The sequence below is a fragment of the Dipodomys spectabilis genome, unplaced genomic scaffold (assembly GCF_019054845.1).
Source record: "Dipodomys spectabilis isolate Male_0828 unplaced genomic scaffold, ASM1905484v1 ptg000152l, whole genome shotgun sequence".
NCBI classification, from domain to species: Eukaryota; Metazoa; Chordata; class Mammalia; order Rodentia; family Heteromyidae; genus Dipodomys; species Dipodomys spectabilis.
The window spans coordinates 3,227,882-3,237,039 of record NW_024870829.1 but is presented as its reverse complement, the minus strand read 5'-3'; the positions used below and the strand labels follow the sequence as shown (position 1 = coordinate 3,237,039).

General features: G+C 33.4%; 1 pseudogene; it reads left to right on the top strand.

Annotated features, from left to right (window-relative positions):
- Positions 1-8,699: 8,699 nt before the first annotated feature.
- On the top strand, positions 8,700-8,794 carry LOC122118472 (annotated as a pseudogene).
- Positions 8,795-9,158: the final 364 nt, after the last annotated feature.

Here is a 9,158-nt window from a genome sequence, read left to right as displayed (position 1 = left end):
AATAAGACAACATCGAAACAATAAAGCCAAGTCCAGTATGTAGATTTATGGGAGTGTTCCTAAGTGGAACATGAAGTATGAGGCCTTTACCGTTCTAAATCATGCTTGCTAATGGCACAAATTTTAAAAAAGTAGAATGGAAGAATAATTCTGGTTCCAATGCAAGTCAGATATAAGGGCATGGACTTAACTGGAAAAAAAAAGTCCATTTTGAGAGAGCAGGGATTTTACTAGCAGTGAACTAGTGGCTAAGATCACATTTCTTTTTCTTTCCTTTACTTGCATTTTGTTGTTGTTGGTCTTGGTACTTGAACTCTGGGCCTGGGCGTTGTCCCTCTGCTATTCAGCTCAAGGCTACAGCTCTACCACTTGAGCCACAGTGCCACTTCTAGTTCTCTTGTAGTTATTTGGAGAAAAGAATCTCTGGGACTTTCCTACCTGGGCTGGATTTTAACCCCAATCCCCAGATCTCTCCACCACCCAACTTAAGATCACATTTCTAACAGTGTGCACCCAGCATATACAATGTGTATGTTCATCTAACTTTATATGAATTTTTGAGTTAAAAATCTGGGCTACAGCTTAGACTTTTCACTCACAAAAATGTTTGTAGTTTAAAAGTTGATACTTCTGCAGAAATAAAACCTAAGAATGTAAAGGATTCTGGGAAGTACAGTTTGCATGCATCCTGGGCAGAACAGTCTTTGCCACACTACCAGCCAAAACCTGGATTGGAAGAATGTCTAAGGTGATGGAATACCAGTCATGAGCAAGATTGATGAATAAGAGCTTGAGGCTTTTGCATACATACATACAAACATACACATACACACAGAGGCACTTATATGTGCATAAACAAATACACAAATGAAACAACTCTTAGAATACGTAGAAAAGTTTTTAAAAAGCAAGAGAAAATATGTCCTGAGTAAGAATTAAGAGATAAATTTTAATATTAGAAAGTACTCAAGTGAACTTTTTTCAAAAAAGTTTGAGACTATTACATAGGTAGGGACAAGAGATAGTAAGAGAGTCAAGTAACTATTATTAAAGGGATCGAATGAATCAGAGATCCCAGCAGATGCATCTGAAAATGATCATATCCTGTGTCAAGTGTTAGAAGATCTTTGAAAATAGTACATAAACACTCTGAGCAGTCAGTCTAGTGGATAATATCATTGGAGAAGTTCAGAATTGCTAGTCTATGTCTAGATTAAATAAACCAACAAACCAAGGCAGGGCAATGTGATATAAGCCTGGAATTCTAGCACTCAAACTAAGACAGGAGATTAGAGAGTGGAATGAAATAGTGATACCTTCCCTGGACCAGGTAGTATAATTTTGTCTAATAAAACAAACCAAACAACAAGAAAGAAATACACAGTTGCATGTTTGGGCTAATTTTGTCATTATGTTTTGAGAAGTCAAATTTCCTATTGAAATGCAACTCGTATATAATCTTCAGTTGTGTTTTAAGTGCTCTCTTCATTACAGAACATTCCTAGATTCAAAATGGCTTATGATTCCCACCCAAAATTTGTAAAACAAACAAACAAAAAAAAGTAAGTAAGCATCATTCTGTTGGATTCCAAAGAAATGAGGAAGGATTCCAAAATCTTAAGCCTAGAGAAATAGCAAAGTTCATCTAATGCAGGACTATGTAGATCTTGCTAAATTAGAATTTGAGTTAACATAAATATTTTAGTATTGTTTGTAATTTCATATTTTATAGGATACTACAAAATTCTTTATAAGTAGGGGGTTTAATTGACAAATTCACAAATGATTCTGGCATTCTATTTGCCTATAATATGCTTTCAAGAGAGTTATAATTAGATCTTAGTTAATAGATAATTCCAACAGTTCATGTATAAAATGATAAAGTAAATAATCTAGACAGAATTGCCAAAAAATCGATATTAACTTATAAATATAGAAAAATTGCAATTTTTGAGGGTTTTGTATGACATTGTATGAAGAGAATAATTGTGTGACATCTTCTTTCTTCTACCTATATGTAATACAGGAAGCAATTTCCTTAATTACGTGCCTCTGTATACAATGAGGAAAATGCTACATTTGGGGCTTGTTTTTGTTTTATTGGTTTGTCCTAGGGCTTGAAAACTGGGCCTGGAAATTGTCTTTGAGCCTGTTTATGCTCAAGGCTCATGCGCTACCACTTCAATCTCAGTGCCATTTGTGTCTGACTTTTTCTGAGTTTATTGGAGATTTGAACCACAATCTTACGACCTTAGCATCCTGAATATCTGTGATAGTTTAAAAAGAGTATAAGTATAAATAACATTTTCAAGTGTTCTGATCTCAAGAATCTCACTGGGGGAAAAATGATGCAACCCAGTTTATTGTAGTATTCTTTCCAGAACAAGGAGAGCATCACATTATCAGAGGTGTAGTATTTATTCACAATAGAGATAAGATATTCATGATGTGAATTAAGGGAATTTTAAAGTGCCCTTTACAAGTTGGAAACTACTGGACTAAGATGACTTTATGCTTCATAATTTTATCCTCTACCAGAATGTGGCTATTTTTCTGTTGACTTCTCATTCTGTAACACTCCATTGTAAACTGCATCTATTGCAAAATTAGATAACATGCAAACAGGTACTGTTTTGAATCTCTCAGGTTTGGAATGTTTAGAATTTGAAAATGAGTAGTTATTAGTCATAGGAATTTTGAGGAACACATATATTCTGTCCTCTTAACAACTTATTTACTTTTAAAAGTTATGGGTTTCCATAGAATTAAACTGTTTTCAGTTTTAGTATGAAAAAGTACTAAGTTTATTCTTTTCTCAAAATATTCGCATTTATTGTGAAAATATTGTCTAGTTGGATAACATCAATTTGATGACTCTCTGATAAAAAAGCAGTAATCAATTCAAATTAGATGCCAAATAGTATTGATTTTAAAAAAGTTACTACATAAAATAAAGAATAATATTTACTATAACAATACAGTGAATGTATATTTTATGCAGCTTATATTTTAATTTAATTTTTATTGTTAAATTGATGTACAATGGGGTTACAGTAATTGTAAGGTAGTAAATACATAACTTTTCACACTTGTTACCCCCTCTTTCATTTTTCTCACAGTTTTCTTTCACCTCAATACTCCTCACAAGTTGTAATGTACATTTCCAACATATTGTCTTGTGTGTATTGATATTGCATTGGCTTATCCTTTGTCTCGCCGTTTTGTTGTTCCTCTTCACTTCCCTAATTAAGGTAAATGTATACACAATACACAGGGTACCAAAATCAAATACAGCTGAGGACAAACCATAGGGAGAAAAACCCAAAGAAAATAGAAATCACATTAAAAACAACTGCAAAAAAATCTCTGTTTCCATATCTGGAGTTCATTTTGCTCAGCATCAGCTTCTATGTTCATATATACATATAAAGCCACTGGAAAATAATAGTTGCCTGGACACTATATCATGTAAACAACATGTTACTGTTTTTGATGGTAAAGGTTGAATTAGGATTGGGGAAAACGTGATTCTGATAAAGGAATTTCAAAAGAGATTAAAAATTATGACAGATATATTTTAATTGTTCAAACTTTTTAACAACTTAGACTATTAAGAAAATTACATGGGAAAAATAGACTTTCATGCAAAGAGAGCTATGGAGACTTAGTTGAGAGGGAGCAATGTGGGTAAAGATAGCTCGTTTTCACACTAAACATACAAACTTCAGAAACCTTACTGTAAATCCTGTAGGTTCCCTTGAGAATTGTCCTTACCCAGGAAATACACTCCCACTGTGTGAAATTCAAAGTTCTTAAAAAAAACTAAGACATCAAAATATGTGAATTGACCTTTAATTACCAAAATTATTCTTAGAAAAAGATAATTTGGTTAAAAATATTTAGGGAGAAAGTGCCCTCCAAAATAAAAGAATATATTGGGTTCACACTTTTCTGTTTGTAACACTTTCCACAATGTCTCTGCACGTGAAGCACTGAAACACAGAAAAAAATCTGATTGGATACTCCAATGATTACACATTTCGAAGTAGCTCACAAAAAATAATATCCTTATCAACATGAGGTAGTGAAGAATTCTCTTATTACATAAGCCAAAAAGTTTGGGATCAGAAAAGAATTGAGAAAATTGAAAGGGTAAGAATACAATGTTCTTAGAAGCCCTATCCAAGCATATTGATATTAGCAGTGGAGGGAGGCCAAAATTTTTTATATAAAGTCTCTTAATATTTTTGCTACCTAAAGTGATTTTCCAGAGCCTATTAGGCTCACTACAATGCAGAACAGATTTAATGAAGACAGGAAAATAAATTCTATGTCCAAATGAGGCAACTTAAAAGAGGTTTAAAAGAGAAACCATGAAGATGTAGTGGGGCGGGGAGGAGATCTTATAGTCTTTCAGCTTCACTGGGCTTGAAGCCAAGAAACTGTGCTTAATTGGAAATCAGGCAAGAGCTAAGAGGAGGACATAGAATTTTGACATAGAAACATTGTCCTTTGAAACAGACACTGTCACCCAAGGTATGGATCATTTAACTCTATTCTTTTCCATACATCTTGCTGAGCAAATGCAAGACCAAGAAAAAAATAATCTATTGAAATAATTTTGCAAAGAATAACTTCACTGATCCTGATATGGTATCTAAGGAGAGTCTTAAGAGAGAACATAAAAGTGAAGTAAACTACGGTTTCCTCTAAGCATCTTGTTAGCAAAATATTTGAGGTTCGAAGTGATCAAACCAAAAAGTAGTGGAGTACTTATTTTTGTGGCACTTCAGACACAAGAAGACTTTCAAGGTAAAAGAAAAAAAGTATAGCTAAATATTTGTGATCACAGCTTCTTGGAACGGTTTTTTGGAGACAAAGTTTTACATTAGAGTTTGTCGTCATTAACATAGACGTTGGGTTTTCGTGGCAACCAAATGCAAGGGTGAAGTTTAATGGACTCTCATGGATAAGTAAACAGCATGGCAGAAAAAATGCCAAATAATATTTAGTAAATTAGTTTGGCTAATTACTTTGCCAGAACAAATAATGAAAGATATAATTCAAAATCACTTGACTTAAAAGTATGAAGAAAGAGTAGTGAAGAGAGATGAGAGAAAACAGAGGACTCTTCTGTCCCCAGTAGAGTAATGGGTTATTTATCTTGTTTCTTCCATTCTATCTTCACAAGCTATCAAGTGTGGCTGAGGACTGGAGTATCCATTGCATACAAAAAGAACTCACAGAAGAAAATACTTGCAACAGATGTAGGTGATTCATAACCTTAGACAATCTATTTAAATCTGTTCAAAATTCTCTGCTACCCCAAACTGCCCTCTTTGAACAGCTTTATTTGCTTTTCCCAAGACTACCCTTCATTAACTATTTAAAATTTTGAGAGGTCATATTCATCCTCTCTAGAGAGTGCTGTTTGGTTGTGATTTTTGTGTGTTTTTGTTTTTTGTTGTGTTTTTTAACTAAATCTCAAAAGGTTGTGCAAGTGTATTACAATAAATATGTCCATCAAATTGTCCAATGTTCCTGGATCAGAGTGACTCCTTCTATCATTCTCAACCAACCCCTTCTCCAAGATTTATTTCAGATTTACCACTTCCTTTATCACATGTGTACATTGAGTATTCTAGCTGTACTTGCCCCTTGTTCCATTTTACATTCATTCTATGTCTTTACTATTATTCCTCTCTGATTTCAACTTCCTGACAGACATTCTGTTAAACTTAATATTTTGAAAGGTTTATATACATTCCATGGAGTTTCAATCCTGTATATACTTGTACTGATGTCAGCTTATATTTCCATAATTCATTCATCTGCAATAACAATTTGAAAGACTGGAGACGTGAAGCACTTTGATATGATTTTATTCTCATCCAGTTGGAAGATTAATCTTTAGTCAACAACAAAGTTAAAAAATGGCTTAGAATATATTCCTAACTAACAAATTCTATTAATGGCTTTGTAAAATGTTTGTGATTATTTTATTTTACATGGGATAATATTTTCTATATTATAAGTTTTGTAAAAAAGAAAAAAACTACGATTTCCTATTATACAAGAATATGGTAGAAATAAAAGACAGATTTTATGTTTTTCACATCTCTGATGAGTACCCATATTCATGACTTTAAGTCATATTTCTTACTATGTTAGACAGATAGGGAAAACATAAAACAACATATGATAAGGCAACTACTTGTGACTTTTTAATATTTACCTTATTAAGTGATGAAACTTAATTTATTAGCTAATGTTTGGGTTTGAATTATGGGAGGTTGTTCTGTTTGACACATTTCTGCAAGGAATCTACTGAACAGCACAAATGGTGGGTGGTACTATTTCTACACTTTAATGAGTGGTTGAACCTGTTTGGCATTAGTGCTGGGTAAATAAATCAACTCAATTGTAACTTGCACCCTAAACTTGAAAAATTTGTAATGTCACTATCGTCTACTTGTCAAATGTTATTTTGGTGAATGTGATTTTTAAAAGATTATAAGAAAAGGAAATTGCTTTCAGGAGATTAAATGTAGGTTATCATTGGTTTGAGAATGATAACTTTTTTTTTTTTTTTGTCAGTCGTGGGGCTTGAACTCTGGGCCTGGGCGCTGTCCCTCAGCTCTTCAGCTCAAGGCGAGTGCTCTACCACTTGAGCTACAGCCCCACTTCCGGTTTTCTGGTGGTTTATTGGAGATAGGAGTCTCTCGGTCTCTCCTGCCCGGGCTGGCTTTGAACCACAATCCTCAGATCTCAGCCTCCTGAGTAGCTAGGATTACAGGCGTGAGCCACCAGCGCCCAGCCGAGAATGATAACATCTTTATTCTACAAAACCAAGTTTTAATGAAGTACCAGTATTTTGAAGCATTAACGATCTTCTCAATTAATGTTTTTGTGAATTATATTTGACCTGTAAGTCAAGTTTTCCTAGCGTTGGTAGAACAATTATGGATCTATCGTTCTAGGATAGAATGATAGATCCATAATTGGACTACTTATGCTGGACTGAAATCGTTTAATAATCATTAGAAGAGGGGTATTAAAAACAATTTTGTGCCAGTTGTGATCTTGGTCACTCATATGGGCTGGTCATTTCTAAACTGAAAGTTTGAATTAGTGTACTTTCAGATTTTGTGATCTCATCTTTCATTTTAAGTTGCATTGCATTTCACAATTGATTACTGCTAATTCCAGTGTCGTAAGGAATTGAGATGGATTTTCAATTACTTTCTTTTGGCATGTTTCATGAGCCTGCATGAGAAATCTTGCCCTTGTTATCTGATGAAGCAGATAACTAGGACATGGGATCCTAGGACCCGTGGGTCCTGTGGAAGAATGATACCTTTTACATATCATATCAGCAAAATTTGTGTATAATCAGTAGGAATGATTCAGAAATATGGAGAAAACATTTTGGAACCAGTGAGTTAAAACAATAAAGAGAGCAGCAGAGTAAAATCCCTTATAGATTAGAGGAAAACAATTTTTTTTACAATGTGAATTCAGAAGATCAAGAACACTTAGAACATACCAAAAGTTTATAACGAAGACATTGCGTTGATAATTTCTATATTCTAATGTACATTATAAAACTTATTATTTATATTCCAATCTATTTATTGTAATAAATATCTATTTATTTGACAAATTATCAATTAATTCTAGTAAGTTTCACTGTGTGAAATAAAATATCAGCACGTATAAATATACAATATATAAATATATATAATATAAGAATAAGGCACATGTTTTGCAATGTTCTGCAGTGGTTAGGGCATCAAAGGCAACTGTGTTTTAAAGTATTATTCCATTGTTTCTACCTCAGTGTTTGGTAGAGTTGGACCTAAAGCTTTATCATTTGTAGCTTTACAGCCTAGAGACAAGAGGAAACACTGTGATTAAAAAACTACCAATTTAAGGCCTATTATCGAGGAGAAACATATAGACTTCTCTTGTAACTATGAAAATATTTCGTGAAAGAAAGGCAGTAGTGTAAATTCCTGCTTGGTTGGATGGTAGACTGACCAGGACATTAAGTAATCATGCATGTGAAAAATTTTTTCACCTTCTTGGCTTTAGCTACTTTTGAAATGTTAGGTATAAAAAATATATATATTTTGATAAAATACCTTCTAGTCTGAATGATTCTGTCTTAACTGTTTATCTCTCTATGATCCCTTTTAACTAAGAATAGTTTTGTTCCAATAAGAAAATCTATGCTGTCAGGGTAAGATATTCTGGTTGGTCTGTTGCTACATGGAAGAAGAGTAAAGGGTCAGGTAGACATTTTTGCCAATAAGACCTCATTTAGGAATTTTTAAGCTGCAGAAGTTGAGAAGTGCTCTTAAGCAAGGCTTACTTTGAATCCATTAGCTCCACAAAGCTAACTCAGTTTATAAACAAATACTTGAAAAGCAATCACTTTTGGACCTAGCTATAAAGGCTTCAAAGTATGATCAAATTTAAGATGAAAAATACTTAAAATAGTCATTGACAAAAAATTGCAAATGTGAGCAATCGACCAAACAATATAAATTTTTTCCAATATACACAGAATTTTAGAGAAGTAAGATCAATAGCATTTTTAGGAACAATAAGGTTTCCTAGTTACAAACAGTCAACCAAGGATATATGCCTGTATAAAGAATGCATCATTAACTACTTAAATCTACAGGATACTACACGCTTCAGCAGGACGTTTACCCAAATTACAATATAGAAATTATCATGGCACTTGCACAAGGATGATATGAAAATTTGTGAAGTATTCCATATTTTTCATCCTTCAGATGCAAGATATGAAAAACAGTTATTAAAAATTGATTACAAAAATACAAGTCGTTATGTCGAAAAATGAACTTTACAACTTTGGTGCGTGTGGGGGGGTTGCGGCGAGGATTGAGTGGGGGGGCAGGGGAAGGATGGGAATGGATGGGAAGGGTAAACAAAGAGGAGGCTACAATGCTTGATAAGAAATGTACTCATTATCTTGCCCATGTAATTGTAACCCCACTGTAATGTATTTTCACAATAAAAATATTAAAAAATACAAATGTAACAATACATGTAATTCATTGAACTGAAAGTTATTTTGACATCAATGCATTAAATCCTCACCTTAGAAAGGACTTTACATAGCATAA